This window comes from Sceloporus occidentalis, unplaced genomic scaffold (assembly GCF_023333645.1).
Source record: "Sceloporus occidentalis isolate IW3139 unplaced genomic scaffold, rSceOcc1.0.p SCAF_10, whole genome shotgun sequence".
Classification (NCBI taxonomy): Eukaryota; Metazoa; Chordata; class Lepidosauria; order Squamata; family Phrynosomatidae; genus Sceloporus; species Sceloporus occidentalis.
The window spans coordinates 12,938,684-12,955,489 of record NW_028316990.1 but is presented as its reverse complement, the minus strand read 5'-3'; positions in this window follow the sequence as shown (position 1 = coordinate 12,955,489).

Sequence of the window (16,806 nt, the reverse complement as noted above, 5' to 3'; positions counted from 1 at the left end):
GCGTTCACAATTATATCTGAAATGTGCTACGACTAACGAGCGCATTAAAATTAAATTGTATGCTCGGTGTTTATGACGGAAGCTGGAGTAGGATGCTTCATCTGCCAGGTGTTGGCAGCCGAAATCTATACATAAATCAATGGAGTTTTAGTGAACTTTAGCATTTAAAGAGCAGGGGAGCAAATATTCAAAGGCTGCTTTTTAAAAAGGAGGGGGGGGGGACTCTAGAAATATACAGAATGAAAATGGAGGTTATATCTCCTTTTTAAACCTCCAGGAAGATTGACTGTAAAAGAGCGGGTTTATAAGCAATGTTTGCAGCAAAGCATATACATCATTTGCTGAGTCGTATATTCAGACCCAATCACATCGTCTCTTAAATGTATTATTAGTGTTCTGAGGTGCAGGATGTACTAGAGGGTCCCATCACAGATTAGATTCTTTCTACTTTTGGTTGGCAAGAAGAAAAATCCCATGACTTATTGTGCAACTTTATGATTTCAGAATGCTTTCACTCTTGCACAAAATGGATGGCAAGGGAAGATAGGAGACTTGAACGAGCGCATAGACAAACAAACAGAGACATTTATATGCTAATGACAATTTTTTACTGGCATGGGCAAATCAGTCTAACAAAACCACAGAAGCTGCCATTTTAATCTTTGTGAGCATGTATGAACTGCAGCTTTCTTATCGAAAGTTGGGAACTTGGGCTGCCACAGCTAACATACAAAGGAAACCTTTGTGTCAGTATACTGCAACATTACATCTTCCGTATATGTTCCAGGGGAACCCTAAATCTTAAGCCTGTCTGGATAGACGAATAACAGAATGAAGAAACAACAAAGAAGGATGTCATGCCAGATTTTGGTGTGGTGTCAGAAATTCTAGAAAAAATCCAGTGAGTTTGCCGTGATTTATCCTTAGTCAATAGGAACCAAATTAGGATGTATTTTTAATACCCAGTTATTATGTTATGATATAATTTTAACTGCAGCAGCACCTTTATTTTGTGGGTTTGTAGTTTGGCTAGGCATTTAGAATTCCAGGCTGAAGGGCTCAAGTGAACTGTCCTGAATTCTAGCTCTAGAGCTCCCTATCAGAGAATTTAAGTATCTCAGAAAACAAACAATATCAGGATTCTCTAGGATCTTTCAAGTTAAGGTAGTATCATACGTCTATAACTGATTCATAGTCTACCATGCCTTGTCTAGGATTGGCAGGTTGGATATGGGACAGGGCTTCTATAACTTAGCAGCTGTCAGAGCAGGACAAAGTATTGTAAAACTCCATCAAGCAAGAGGAAGGTACCGCTCCTTCCTCACTAGTACATAAAGGGGTGAGGGGTAGAGGCAGTGACAAGAACAGAGCTCCTGCGCACCACCCACCTTCCTGTCAACTGGCATGGCAGTAGCCATATTGGGAAGGTATGGCTGCAGCTGAAAGCTGGAGTTTGGAAAGTGGGAGAGAACAGGTATCTTTGTCCTGTTTGACAGAGCTTTATAATACTTATCCCTGCCTCAGGATCTGTTAAGGATTAAATTTACAGGAGTCCAGATCCAAGCTTGCATACCTATCCATATCAAGATGGAAACATGTCCCAGAGCTGGAATGTAGCCGTCTATGTGCATATATTGTTTCATCTTCCAGCCATTTTAATTTCCCTTTGAAGACCTGGGAGTTTAGTTATGTTTAGGTCATCTGGCTGTGTCTGGAAATGGCACAGTATCTAACCTACTCTGAATTCATTTAATCTATCCCAGTCTGCAATCTTCCAAACCTGGAAAGTTACTTTCAAAAAGTAAGAGTTTCAGTTGCATTTCTAATTCCAATGCTAAGAAATGTAGCCTGCTGTAGCTTTAAAAAGCAACTCCTTTTTCTCAAAAGTAACTATGGGGCTCTCCAGACCATCCCAAAGGAATGGGCTGGAGGTGCACAGTTTCCCTCCACAGGGACGCCACAGCAGCCAAACCACACGGTGTCCTTCCAGACCAAAAAGGAACTGGAAAAACTGGGTTCTTTTTGGTGTATGAGGACAACATCATCAGTGCGCCATTGGTGCACTGTGACGCGTCCATGACACAAGCGTGGTGCCCAGAGATGCAGACATGGTGCTGTGCTTGCGTCATGCATGTGTGTGCCATATGGACAGTGCCACATAAAGATGGCACCACCCATACATGTTAGGGTCTGGAGTATGCGGATGCTGTGTACTCTGGAACCCTAAAATTAGCCCCAGGCCACCGCAAACCAGCAGTCTGTACTGGGCCTATAATACTTATTTCAGTTAATCCCCTCCCCCCCCCCCCCCAAAAAAAAAATCCTCATGTTTTTCATTCAGTGGGCAAAAACACAAACCTACTCAAATTACAAACCTCCTTGAGTTATAATTGTAATTTACTTACACCTTGGGAAGTAACTGGCAATTTGTAGTTCATCACCCTCAAGATTTGAAAAGCACAGTGAACAGTACCTTGAGGTATCTGCATTCAGTGGAGTACGTATATAGTAAGCACAGCCCCAAATTTGGGCTGTGCCTACTATATACATACTCCACTGAATGCAGATTCCTCAAGATACTTCATCTACACAACTATTTCTCTTTAACCATACAGTCCCCATCCCTGCCCCATTCAGCCTGTGGCAAGATTCACATAAAATGTACAACAAACCAGGTTTACCTAAGCACTGAGCTTTTTCACAAGAACTGGTCCCTTGTGTGTTGTGGGTAACGGAAAATGTCTTCACAGCAGCTAAGAGGTAGTGAAACTGTGTGGAAAGAAACACAATAATCTTGCAGAAAATAGAATATATTTTAGACAAGTACTTTCTTTAACATGCATGTTTTTTGTTCTTGTTCTGCTCCATCTTTGTACCAAGAAAATTTCAACAGATTTCCTGTCCAGTATAAAAACATGTGAAAATTAACTTGTATACTAAGAGTCCTTACACTCCTCTCTTCCTTCTCCATTCATTTCAGTGAGGTGTGCACAGAAGAATTTGCAAGTGAATTGTGCCCAAGATATCAACAGGGACATTGCCTCCATGGCAAAATATTGTCCCTGAGTTTTCAAATTGTTAGGAAATTTATAACTTGATTATTTAGAACATTTGCTTTGCCATCCAAAAGTCTATAGTTATATCTTCTGGTGGCTGATTTACACTAACCTAGCTGCACTGGCATCTTATTCAAATTGTATAAGGTTCTTACATAATTAATTATATTTCTGTTATAAAACTAGCAAAACCTCAGGTGCCTTTGGGGCTGGGATTAGGATAAAGGATACCCAAGACATTTGCTCCAGTCTTGTTCTGCAGTGTCTTTGCACACACTACACCCTTGAAAGCTGCTGTTCTAGCATCATTCACCATTCTGTGGTCACAGTTCCAGAGTATCACAAAAATCTGTTTCTTCCGCTGTCAGTTCAATCGTTATGCATATTATTCATTATAGAATACACTATAAGCCTTTCAATTTTAAATCCAATGTAATGCTAACACTATAGGAATCCTCACAAGTTCAATTGTGCTGGATCACACTGTGCTATGCTGTAGTGATTGTGTAACCATTTTGATAACCTCTTGAGCAGCCAAATTGCATAATCACTATCAGAGCAAGCCTAACATTTGTATGATGATATTGCTGGATATAGGGTCAAGGAATTATGGATTTTAATGGCTCATAAGAATTATATACTTTACGGCTTATGCTGATGAATTGTCTTGAGTCTGTTCTTCCATTGGATGTAGAGCTGGGGTGGGGGGAAGCTAACCTATCTGGAGGATTCTGGGCCTGATAGTATTCTAAAATAACATTTCTCAGTACTAATATGACTTGGATGTCATAGTAGAGCAAGCTAGTGTGCCATAGTGTTGAACTGCAACTATGGAGATCATGGTTCAATTTCCTGTTTGGCCATGAAAACCACTGGGTGAGCTTAGGTAAGTCACACTCTCTCAGCCTCTGAGAATGGCAAACTTCCCCTGAACAAATCTTGTCAAGAAAACTCCATGAAAGGTTCACCTTAGGGCTGCTATAAGTCGGTATAGGCATACAACAACACCAAAGTAAAGCACATGTTTTGGAAGCAGAGAATGTTAAGATTACTCACCACTATCTACAATTGAAAATAAAGACCAGACTCTAGACTGGGAGAGAAGCCTGGTTTAGACCTTAGAAAGCCATTTGCAACCAAGGTAGCTAAAAAAGAGGATGCAACAGACTAATGTTTAGATTCAATTTAATGAAAGTTCATACCACTGTTTGACTTTCACGTATAAACCCAAACTTAGCCCTGTCAAATGTAACAACAGTCAACCCAATGTAACTGTGAGGTGAGTTCACGCAACCTATAAGCAGTGCCATTTTGACATAATTTTAAATGTGCTGTCAGTTGTGGTCATCAAACAATACTTACTTCTCGCATCCTAATTCCACGTGAAACAAAATGGTGGTGAAAAAACATTCGAAAGCAAAATCTTCCATGTGTGGGTTGTTCACCTATTTTTGAGCTCTTTGTTTTCCTTGGTAGGTCAGATTGTCATCTAGTTCACACAAATATACCATCTCAGGAGAGAGCAAACTGGAAATAACCGTGAACACACACACACTCATAAGAAATCAGTGACTTGAAATTGGGATGAGTGAGGCTGGGTTAAAAGAGAAAAGAGCTCTAAATCAAAATTGGATAAAGGTGACCCTGCTCTAACCCCACCCAAGTCGTGGCTTGTTACTGTATACTGTATATCTTCCAGCCATCAAATTTACGCAGTATCTTAAAATAACATTTGTGATAAATGTGCAATTTAACTAATTTATGGTGCACTGATGTGCTCAGGGCTACATGCAAGATGAAAATCTTAAATGGAGCTTGAACAGCTCACTTCACAACAAGAAATCAATATGCCAGATCTGAGAAAAGCAGCTCAATGAAGTCAACATTTAGCACACAAAAAGAGGAGGAAAAATTAAAACCAGTGAATGTATCTTTAACTTTTTGGCAGCAAGGCTTCTATAATTAATTGAAATATTGCATGTAGGTGTTTTTTGGGTTGTTTTTTTTTTAAGCAACTGCTGTTGGAGCCCAGATCTCTCAAGCAACTTCATTATATTTTCTTTTGGCATCAGAAATTGCAGCTCGGCTATTCTAATTATACCATTGCTTTTGTCGTGCAAACTATATTGTAATTTTCCATCCAAAGCAACACAGCTTTGCATTGGAATGGTAATATTCACAATATTGGGGTAAGCTAGTGCTTTTTAATACCTTTGCTAGGAAACATTTAGGTGATTAATTTGGGCTTTTTGTTTTTTGAGACAGTCTTTCTGAACTCCAAAGCAAAACATACTTTAGATTATCTTGTTAACTTTTTCACATATCTGTTTACCATGACCATTCACATTTTGGCTAATGTCCAGTTTCGTATGTGGATGATGTAAAAATCTTCCTCTCTCCCTCCAAATATACATAACATAATATGTGAACACTGACTGCTGCTTTTATGTGAGTTGTTACCACACACTAAATTCATCAGTTTCTTTAAAGTCTTCAAACATTTGCAACAGTGCAGCTGAGATTTTTGTAACTGGGGATTTCAGAATGTAGATACGAAAGTTAACATTCATCAGATTTCATACGTTTATTGCAATAGGATGGATGGATGGATAGCTATGATAGAGCAGTTTGTTCAGTTCTGTATCTACTCAATACTACCTTCATCTGCAATGGAAAATTAATAAAGTAATCCTATGCAGTGGCAGGAGAAATGAGTTGACTGCTAATGGATAAATTTAATATTGTTTGCATTTTATAATGTGCCCCAAGGGAGTTTTTGAGCTTCTTGGTAAAAGGAAAGCTGTTGTTATAAGTTAGTATTGTGTTTATGTTTTGTTACTTGTTTAAGCCAACAAAGCTAAGTGTGTTAGCAATCCTCAAAGTTTAAAAGGAAAGGAAAAGGAAAAGAAAGGCAAACTCAATTAAGCTGTTCTGTGATCAAATTAAATCACCATTCCTTCTTTTTTTGGGACAAAGTATATGCTTTTGCTTTGGGTGTTTTTCACAAAGGAAAAAATGTTTTCTTCTTCTATAAAAACCAAGCAAGTGAATTTATCTCAGCTGAAGGAAAGCAGAAAATCCATCCCCAGTTTCTCAGTTTGGATTTTAACCCTCAGACATCTAAACAAGATTACCTTGGACTGGGAATGGGTGAATTTGTCCATTTAGCTTTCTCCCACTTTCATTTTCTTTTTTGAAAGGTTCCTTCCATCGATGAAATAATCCTTGTTGGTACGTTCTTCTTAAAAACAAGTCATGTGAAATTCTCAGCCTCCTGCACCAGCAAAGTTTAGAAGTTTGTACCTGCCCAGTATATGGTTGCTAAAAGTGAAGACCCTGTCAGGAAAACAAGAAGCAAATTTACACCATAGGTTTAGCAAAGTATATAAGGATTCAAACTAGACTTTTAAAAAGTTAGGTTCTCCAAATCATCTGCCTGGATGGACAATTCTATCTATTTCACTTTCCTCTATGGTTATATTTTTGTTATTATTTCAGCCTTATTTCAGTTGTGAAGCCACATATTGCTAGACTACAACTCCCAACACCACAAGCCAGAATAGCTAGTGATGTAAAATGCTGGTAATTGCAGTCCAAGAACTGCATCCTAAGAATCCGGAAGCTGCACCAAAGCTGCACTCCAGTGCTTAGGAATGGAGTGTGGCTTTGGTGCGACCTCTGGACTCTTAGGACCCATGCATCATTTAAATAGCACACCTCCAAAGAGACCCGAAGCAGCTTTATTTTGGCAGTCTGTAACAGGCCATGGTTCCCAATCTTAATTTAGAAGTTAGGATTTGGGCCACTTCAAAAACATGTATGGAGCCAGAGGTGGAAACTATATACCCACATGAGGCCCAAAACTTGGAAAAGTTATTTTGGGTTTGCAGTTTTCTAAGTCCCCCAATCAACTTGGCCCATTCTGGGAGCTCTATTTGTAGTCCAAAAAAGTAACTTTACTAAGGTCTGATTTTTCTCCATGGACACACAACTGCATTCTCAGCTGTTCCTGTCTGGTGTAGTGAATGCAGTATAGATACGCATTGTCATCTCCTGTCAGTCATCTATTGGATGTTACAGGGAAGAGGAAGCAGTTCGTTTTTGTGAAGTCTAAGTTGACTCGGATTTATGATGACCTTATGAATGAAAGACATCCACATCACCTTGTCATCAAGCATTGGTTCCCACACTGTGTATCATAACAATGGTACACCAGGATTCTGCAGAGATGACCACTGAAGGTATAATGGCCGCTCAGTTGCTTCACTAATGAAAAGCCAAGGTGAACTTCTGAAATACTTGTTTGATGGTGCATCTCGGGAATTTCAAAAGAAGGAAAATAGTGTGGTTGTTCAAAACTCTACCATGATTCAGTACTTGCTAGTGGTTCTCCTGTCAGTGGGGTGATGAATCTGTTCTGGGCTTTAATTTGACTTTTAAAGGAACTGTCCAAGGTGCTGTTTTGACAGAGACAATATTTATCTGGATAGATTCTTGCATGTCTCTGCCTGAAATTTAGCCAATGTTCCAAGATAGGAAGGGTCTATGCTGCCAGAGAAGCTGTCGTGACTATCACCTTCCTCTCATCAGCACTGGTTCTTCCCTTGAAATATGGAGGTAAAGCTTGAGATGAGATGAGCAGCAGAACTGATGCTTTGCATGCAGAAGGTCCCAGAATATGGGAAAATCTATTGCCTTGAGACTAAAAGAGCTGCCTCCAGCTGGTGCCAGTAATGGATATGGACATATTCTGACCTACATCTATAAGCCAGAGTCTTGTGTTCTAGAATTGGCCTCTTAAAACTGAATTTCCCAGTGGAGGAAGGAGATTCCTGCTTGTTAGGCATAGCTACAAGATACAAGCTAAGGTTGATTTTTTTTCTCCAGTAAAGTCCCATATACTCATACAACAAGTGTGGTGGGCTTTGGGGGCTTCAGATGGTTTGGCCTGCTACTCCCATTGTTCTCTACCTTTGGCCATGCTGTGTGGAGCTTCTGGGGGATACAGTCCCAAATACTCAGCTGGTCAAACATTTCCCTCTCTCCCCCTAATGTAATACAGATACTAGGGACTAGGACACTGTTTTGTCTTCTGTTAGGGTCATTAATTATGTCTTAAACCTTTGGTTGTGTTGTATCACAACACCCTCTGACCTTTTCTACCACACCTGGTAGTTGTTTCTATGCCCTGTACTGGGATGCAACAGTCTGCCTTACAAAGGTCTTCTATAGAGGAAGGAGGAAATCTAATGGGGAAGGTAATCTGTTTTGGTCCTAAGATGTTTTGTCTTATAGATAATGGAATGGCCATGTCCCTCTTAGGACTTCTTCAAGCTTCTCTGGACTGTATGCTGTATATGGTTCGCCTGTATGACAGGGACATTAGGTCAGTGGTGGAATAACTCCCTGGCATACAAGAGATCCTAAATTCAATCCCTAGCATTTGAAATCCAAGATCTAGTATCAGATGAAAGAAAATATCTCCACCTAGCTTCATGAAGAACAATTGCCCTGCAGTGTAGATTTTAGTGGGCAAGTTGGACAAATAATGTGACTTCATAAACATAAGCTTGGAATATAAAGCTATGTTCCTTGTCCTGCTATAGCTGCTGCTGAGCAAACCTCTGACTGGGGAAGCTAATGGGGAAGCTTCATGCAATACTTATACAGACGTAGCTGTGTTGTTGTACTGTAGCTGCTGTATGTTGTTGGTATCCTGCCCCCTCAACAGACTCTTTGGGGGTTACATTTGCAAAACAGAGTGCGTTTAGAGTTTAATTCAGCAAGAACTGAAAAATAAATGTGGCAGTTTCCCCCTATTATACAGAGTCTAATGAAACAGACAAAGGATAGAGGATGGGCAGATTCACATTCATATGCATTGCAAGCCTATGGATGCAGGAGAGTTGCTCCACTGAACTCGGTGGGGCTTACTTTTGAGAAAACGTACAGAATTAAGTGGTCACACTTTCATCAATGAGTTATTAATATATCTCACTAACTTGATTTTTCTATTGTTTTTGTTGTCATTGTTGTTGTGTGCCTTCAAAGTGTTCCCAATTTATAATGACCATATCACAGGGTTTTGTGCCAAATTTTAGAGGAGGTTTCCATTGCCCTGAGACTGAGAGCATGTGACTTGCCTAAGGTCACCCAGTGGGTTTTCATGCCTGAGCTGGGATTCAAACCCTGGTTTCCACAGCTATAGTCCTACACTGAAACTACTACATCACATTGGCTGCTAGTCAGCTTTTTTCAAGACAGATTAAAACTGGGTGAGCAATTTCAATAATAAATTTCACAAACAATCAGACATGGACCTCACTAGATGTGGTGGGACTGCAGTTTCTCATCATCCCTCACCCCTTACTGTGCTGGTTTGGGCTTATCGAAGCTGTAGCTACTCTTGTATTAGTGGAAGGGTGTCATTCGTATTGTGTGACATTTGATACAACACAGTTGAAGGATAGTTAGTTGCTTCCTTACCTTTGGATACCTGGATCTTATCTTGTTTAAGCACAGGTGAATTCTAAACAATCTATCCACAAGAAAATAACTCTAGCAGAAGACAGAAGCCAACACAGGTTTCCAGAGAGATACTAGCATCAACTTGACTTTGATTTTTATATTTTTATATAAGAATATCTATTTCTGCCTATTGAGAAACAGATAGATATAGATATATTTGAGAGAATAAAGAGGGGAAGCCACATATTAAATAATGCATCTCATTTGGTGATGAGTAGATCTTCAGTGATACTCCATCCCTTCCCAGTTCATCTTGACACCATCAACAAATAGGAGGACACCTTTATAGCTGTCATAATTGTGAGTTAGTGACCTTTCTAACCTCACGAAATGAAATTACTTGAAAATGAAATTCTTTTTTTAATTAGAACATTTCTTGGGGGAAGGGTTGAAGAAAGAAGAAGGGTAAAAATAGATTCATGAGGAGGGATTAATAGTCCCATTTTCATGGATGAAATGGAAAAGGCAATGCAGTATATCCCAAAGCTTTAAACCTCTGTAGAAGAGAAGGATGCAGGTGTGTCAGGAAGCAGTTCTATGCTCAGCCTTTCTTTCTTTTCTCCTTTTTCCTTCTTCTTTTTTTTTAAACTCGAGGTACAGTCGCTGTAGTTACGCCTCAATGACCACGAAACCGAGTCGGCGAAAGCTGAAGGACTCAGCTCCTGAAAGCCTCATCAGGACTTGTCATCGCTCTAATGAATATCATTTAAATTGCTTTGTATATTGGTGGAGTTTGGATGTCGATTTAATTTGTGCATGTGTTTTGAGTTCTTCTGCTTGGCTACGCTAACAGAGAGCAACAGCCTAATGAAAAGTGAGTTGGTGACAGTGTGATGAGCTCCAACCCAATCAAATGGGTTTGAAGGGATGTTTTGACAGGGATCTTTAAAGTATATCTTGAGAGAGGAGGGGTAGCATTTTTCTTTCATTTTTTAAAAAAACTGTTGTACAATTGTTTCAGGCTCCAGGCTCTCCCTCTTCTTTTTCCTCCAATCTATCAATGTCTGTACATTTTCCTACCCCAACTGTCAATTTGCAAATTGATACATAATGTATTAGTGCTGCACCAAATGTTCCCATCTCCAAAACTCTCTTTCCAAATGGGCAAACGTTTCAGCACACGTTCTGCTTTCTCTATAGGGAGAGAAAAATCAATTTGTGTGCTGAAAATGTTTGCACAAAGGTTGGTGTGACCCTTTCTGAACTACCATTCCCAGAATGCTATAGGCTTATCAACAGCATCCTGATAATGATATGCTGGTATACAAGTGACATCTCAAAAATTCTCCATCCTATTTTGGGAAGGAGGCAATTGATCCCTTGCACTTTTACAAACATGCAAATGTTTTCATCCTTCAGTTTCTTCTATCCCAAATAGGAAGAAATTTGCATGGATTCATCAAAAAGGAACTCGGATAAAATTCTCTCCATTTGATTTGACCATGATCAAATGCTACAGCTACTCACAGGATGGAAAGGGCCACATTGCCTGTCATAAAGATGTTCAAGGTAAGAGCCTCTCAGAATGAGAAAGTCAATGAAAAAGAGACAGTAAAATTAATTCCCACTGTGTTAAACGTAGAGTGCATCTACTCTGTAGAAATAATGCAGTTTGACGCCACTTTAACCGTCATGGCTCCATTCTACAGCATCCTGGGATTTGAAGCTTTGTGAGGTATCAGCACACTTTGGCAGGGAAGGATAAACATTTTGTAAAAGTACAAATCCCATGATTTCATAGGATGGAGCTGCAGCACTTAAAGTTGTGTCAAATTGCATTATTTCTACAGTTAGATGCACCCCTAGATTCAAACCTAGGTAGAGCTATGGGGGTCAAAGTAGGGACGTCATCGCCCCAAACAAGAATTCAATTCCCCCATGACATTTTCCTTTAGTATGCGGATTTATAGCATTACAAAGAGTGAAACACTGAGGATCATTTACTCTTAGAACACTTACATTTGCTGTTTCTTTCCCTTTTCTTTGCATGTATAAACTGTATTTCTCAATGTTTAACCAATGTTTAACTAAGCACAATGCAAGAAGTTTGGGTAATGAAGGAAACATTCCATCTCCCCAGAACATTCCTGTTATCCTAGAATACTTCTCTTTCCTATTATTCCCAAATACCCCTGTATTAAAATAGTGACAGGACATGAGAGGACATAAGGTCTTTTAACCATTTCAAGAAGAACTACAGAGAAAAAAAGGGTATTCCTGTGGCCTGGGGCTGATGAAAACTGGTCCCTGATCCTCATGCAGTTGCCTGCTCAACAACCATTGCGCTAATATCATCTATTGTTAGGTAAGAGCTATCATGTATTTCTGGTTAACCTTGGGCTAGGAATGTGGAGCCTCAGGATGAGATCCCCATTGAGCCATGAAGCTGGGTGGCTTTGGAACAACTGTCTCTTGGACTAAGCCACCCATCAGAATTATGATTCCAGTTTAGTTTATCTATATATCATGTCTCCTTGGTGGACCATGTTCAAGCCAACCTCAACTCATTATCAAAATACAATGTAATGTCTGGAAAAAGCAAATGTTAAATGATATCCCATTGAAAACAAAATTTACACTGTTCAATAGATTGTGCATTAAGTCACTATAAATACATACATTGTGCAAAACACAAGTAGGTGTTGAACTGACACCCAGTCATGAATCTCCAAATGCTATTAGACTACAGTTCTCATTCTGGCCTGGGTTTCTGGAAGTGAAAGTCCAATAATATATGGGGATCCAGGTTTGAGAACCATCCCTCTAAGGGGCCTCAGCATTCTGGCTTAAATGCACTTCAGAGATAGTTTTTTGTGGTTTTTTTGGGCTATGTGACCATGTTCTAGAAGAGTTTATTCCTTATTCCTCCTAGGAATAAACTCTTCTAGACCATGGCCACACAGTCTGAAAAACCCACAAAAAACTATCGATGCCAACCACGAAAGCCTTCACATTTCAGAGATCTTGGGGATCTAGCTAACCTGGTTCATCTCATCTACCTGCTCACATTTGGTTCTGCCTCTTCTCATCCAAAAGAGACTAGCTATCATGTTAAGTCCTTCCCACCAGCCTACCATACCTTCTTTCTTCAGGTGATATTATTATGGCACTCCTTATTCCTTTTATTTTCACTGTTCCAGTGACCATGCATCAGAGTAGCATTTGATAGTCACCTTTGAAACATCCAATGCAGCAACTCATTGATTGCATTGATTTTGGTGAAATTAAAGTAAGTCCAGTTTCATTGAGCCATTGTGGAAGACTGTATTGGACCCATTTATCATCTCTTTGATTCCAGGATGAGGGTTGTTCTTCTTTCCTAATGCCTAATTTTCTTTCGTTCGCCTGTTTAAGATGCCATTTGAAAGGTCCTAACAGCAGTGCATTGTGTGGGAAGATTTGCAATCACATCTCCTGGTACAATGATATCTGGACAGACTATCAAGCATCTTTTGCCAACCCAGTGCCCTCCAGATGAGCTGGAGTAGCCCCCTAAAGAGAAAATGTGGTGGGCAATTTTGTCCCTATTTACTCTAGATTCAAAATCCTGCTGTTCAGCCCTAGCGCCTAAATCTGCTGGGCTGTTTAGTATAAGAGCTTGAGAAGGTTCCTTTCCGGGGGCAACATCTTAAAGAATCCCTCATCTACCACATCTTTATAAACTTTCCCATAGGAGAGAAGATATACATCTGGGCTCTTTTTGGGTGCTCCCACCATAAGAAATAAGACAGATTTAGGTAGTAGGCATTTTTGCCATGGTTTTATATATTTTTTTGCAGGGAGACCAAGAACATTTTTGGCTCAGGAGAGTCCCCCTACCTTTATTTACAACAGGTAGTAGCCCAGGAAATCACCGCCTGTTATTAAGAAAGGGCTAAAGCAAATAAAATTAAAAAAAAAAAAAAAAAAACACTTTCTCTCTTTGTATCTGCCCATAGACACAAAATAAATCACTGAACAGAATGTAAAAGTGTGAGGTCATTTGGACTATTTTTAAATTTAATTTAATTTGTTGTGGCGAGAGGATTAATTTCAGATGTAGCTACTGAAAACTCACAAAGCTATTGAAGCTTCTTCAGACTGGTATTTGCCATTTAGCTTTCCCACAATTGCCCTGTTTTGAGAGCCATTTTGGAGGAATGTGGCATGGTTGAAGGCAGCATGGGTGAATACACGCAAAAAAAAGATATCTAGACACTATTTCTTTCCCCATTACTAAACAGTCTTCTGTAAAGGTCATTGTATGGGATGGATGGTGGCTCCTCAAGAGTTTGGGTAGATTTCCCAATAACTCTCTAACCCAGTGTTTTCCAAATTTTGGTCCGCCAGATGTTTTGAACTTTGGTTCCCAGAATTCCTGATTATTGGCTAAACTTGCTAGGGTTTCTTGGTCCAAAACATCTGGAGTACTCTGACCTATTAAACAATAAAAGCAGGAAACTGTTTCTTTGTTACCCTCCCCTTCACAAATTTGGAGCAAAAGGGTTTATCTGAGAGAGATTTCTTCCAGATCTAACACAAATTGTTGATTTTTGGAATTAAAATAATACATGGGGTTTCTGGTAACAGTGTACTGAATCCAAAAATGTGTGTAAAGAGATTTCGACACTGGACAATTATAGGGGAGCTTCAAATGGCTAATTCGAGTATCTCTGTATGCAGGTGTGCATTTCATTAAAACTGGGCCTTTCCCTCTCTTTGGTCAGTTCTGTATTATGTTACCCCTCATTCTTCTAGTTTGGATGTCAGATATGTCTAGGCTTAAGCTGTCCATTTCATGCATACTAATTAGAGCACAGCATTATCCGCCGCCCTCAAATTTGACTTTGAGCATTGGAATGCATGTACCAAATGTGAGCCCCAGCAAATTGTCAGGATTTTGCTAGAAGGAATGAGGGCTGCTAGTTTACAAAGATAACTTGGCTATTAAAGCCAACAGCCCCTTTAAAAGCAAACATCCTTTTAAAATATAGGAACGGTTTATAGTGTAAATAAAGTTGAGGATACAGATTATTTAAAGATAAAAGATTTTAGGACCACATGATGATGAGATAAAAAATATATTTAATTGCACTCTGTCCCTCCACCCCATTTCCTTCCGAAAGTGAACTTTACAGAAGAGACTCAGAGGAAGACTTTACAATCTGTTTTGCTTCTACAGCTGCATAATTGTGATTTGGCTTTTATTTTCCAATCTGAATCAGATTTCTGCAGGGGGAGAAATGTGCTTAAACTCATAAATAGCTGAATTTATCTTGCCTGTGAATCCATACAGTGGAATGGGAAGAAGACATTACCTTCAAGATCCTTCTCCGGAGCTGACTGACAGACACAATAATTCCTTCTATTAGTCAGATCCTTTGTCCTTATTTTGTGTGGAGAACTACTGCTTTACCGAGGTAGACTTCCACGGCGATGCATATTTTAAGGGTTATTTGGCAACACAAGTAAAGCTAAAAGTAGCCTCTTAATCTAATTAATTGACATTTCTGAATCGTGCTTTCACAACAACACATGGTTTCATGTTCTGGGTTTTAGCACTTGTCAAGTTTTTTCGGAGAATGTTTTGGTCAGGATGACAAGATAATTCATGACTGAGGCTCGGAGCTCGAAGAAGTGTTTAAGGCTATAATGATTTATTATCATCACAGAATAACAAAATTTACAAAGCGGTTGATCAGAAATTTTTGGGATAAGTTTGCCAGCGCAGTAAAGGAATCGGGGAGAGGGGGAAGCCGAGACAGAATGAGAGAAAAGTGTGTGAATGTCTATGTACAAATATCTGTAATTTATTATGCAGAGGATTTATGGCCCATCTTTCAATATTGTAGGAAGATTCACAAGGAGACTTCCAGATTAAAATATCATAAAATATAAAACATCATAAAATACACTAAAACAATAAAACAGCAGACAGCAGCATAAAACCAAAATCAAACAGCAATAAAACTACATAACAGTCCATTTCCACAGCAGCTGTAACTAAAGTCATCAGTACTATTCATAAAAAATGTGGACCAACATTTACCACAGCTGGCCTCAGGCAAATAACTTCCGTAAGTGGCTTCCACAAATCAGGTGCCAGTGTGGAAAAGGTGCTGTTTGGTGTTGTTTTGTGCTTTTAAGTCATTTTCGACATATGGTGACCCTGTATCTGATAGATATATGCCTCCCACAGTACGAGAACATTCAGAGAAGAAAGAAGATAGTTTGGCATAAAAGTATTCATGAATGTACATGGAAAACTTGTGCAAAACCCCTCCTCAGATTAGTAAAATTCTCCTTGACTTCAGTTACATAAGCACTTGTTTTCATGCACATCTCATGAATTCCACAGGACTTCTATGGGGACATCCATAGTGTTTGCAGTGCAGATGCGTGCACCATTCGTTTTTTGTTGCATGGCTTTAAACATAAGCTAAAAGCCATGTATAGCACTTCTGCATATGATGCGGGCACACTGCATTCCTCTATGTACAAAGCTCTGTGCATGAAGTAAAGTTATATACCAGAGATCTCCAAAAATCTCCTACCCTTCCCCTGAGTTTCTGTTAATTTTGCTCCCTGCAGCAAGTTTGTTTAGGCCTTTTGCTTAGGGTCAGTTGACGTCAGACAGATATGGCAGCTTGTAGAAACAGCTACATGTGGCATGTTTAATCTTTAGATTTTCCATTATCTTCCCCTCCCCAATATATGCAACAATGTAGGAAAGATGCTTCAAAGGGTGGTGCATTATGTGACAAAGCAAACTGGTGGCAGCCCCATGCAGTGGTGTCATAGGTAGTGAGTCCTGTTGTCATAGATAGCAAGAGAGAAGCAGCTTGGATTCTGAACATAAAGAGGGTTCTCTCATTATCTCCTCACCCCACCAAGGCACATGGGAGGAAAGTACATTTGCCTTCATTTATTTTAATAAGATGGGAAACTGAGGTGGGAGCGGCAGTATTAAGTAAAGAAGATGAAGTCCACAGCTTCTAACTTCTGCTGTGCCTGGAAACATTACATACAGTAACAAGCCCTGTGACACACATCTAAACGTGCTGACATTTGCAGACTCTCGGTGCATTACCACACAAAGAAATCATGCAACATCACTCCTTATTTCACTTCATCTTTATTCCTCGTGACAGTGCCAGACTCTCTGAGACAAAATGTCTGACTTGGAATGCATTTGCACTTATTCTCTCTGTGTTTCAATAATTTGCTTATTATGTAATTAAAT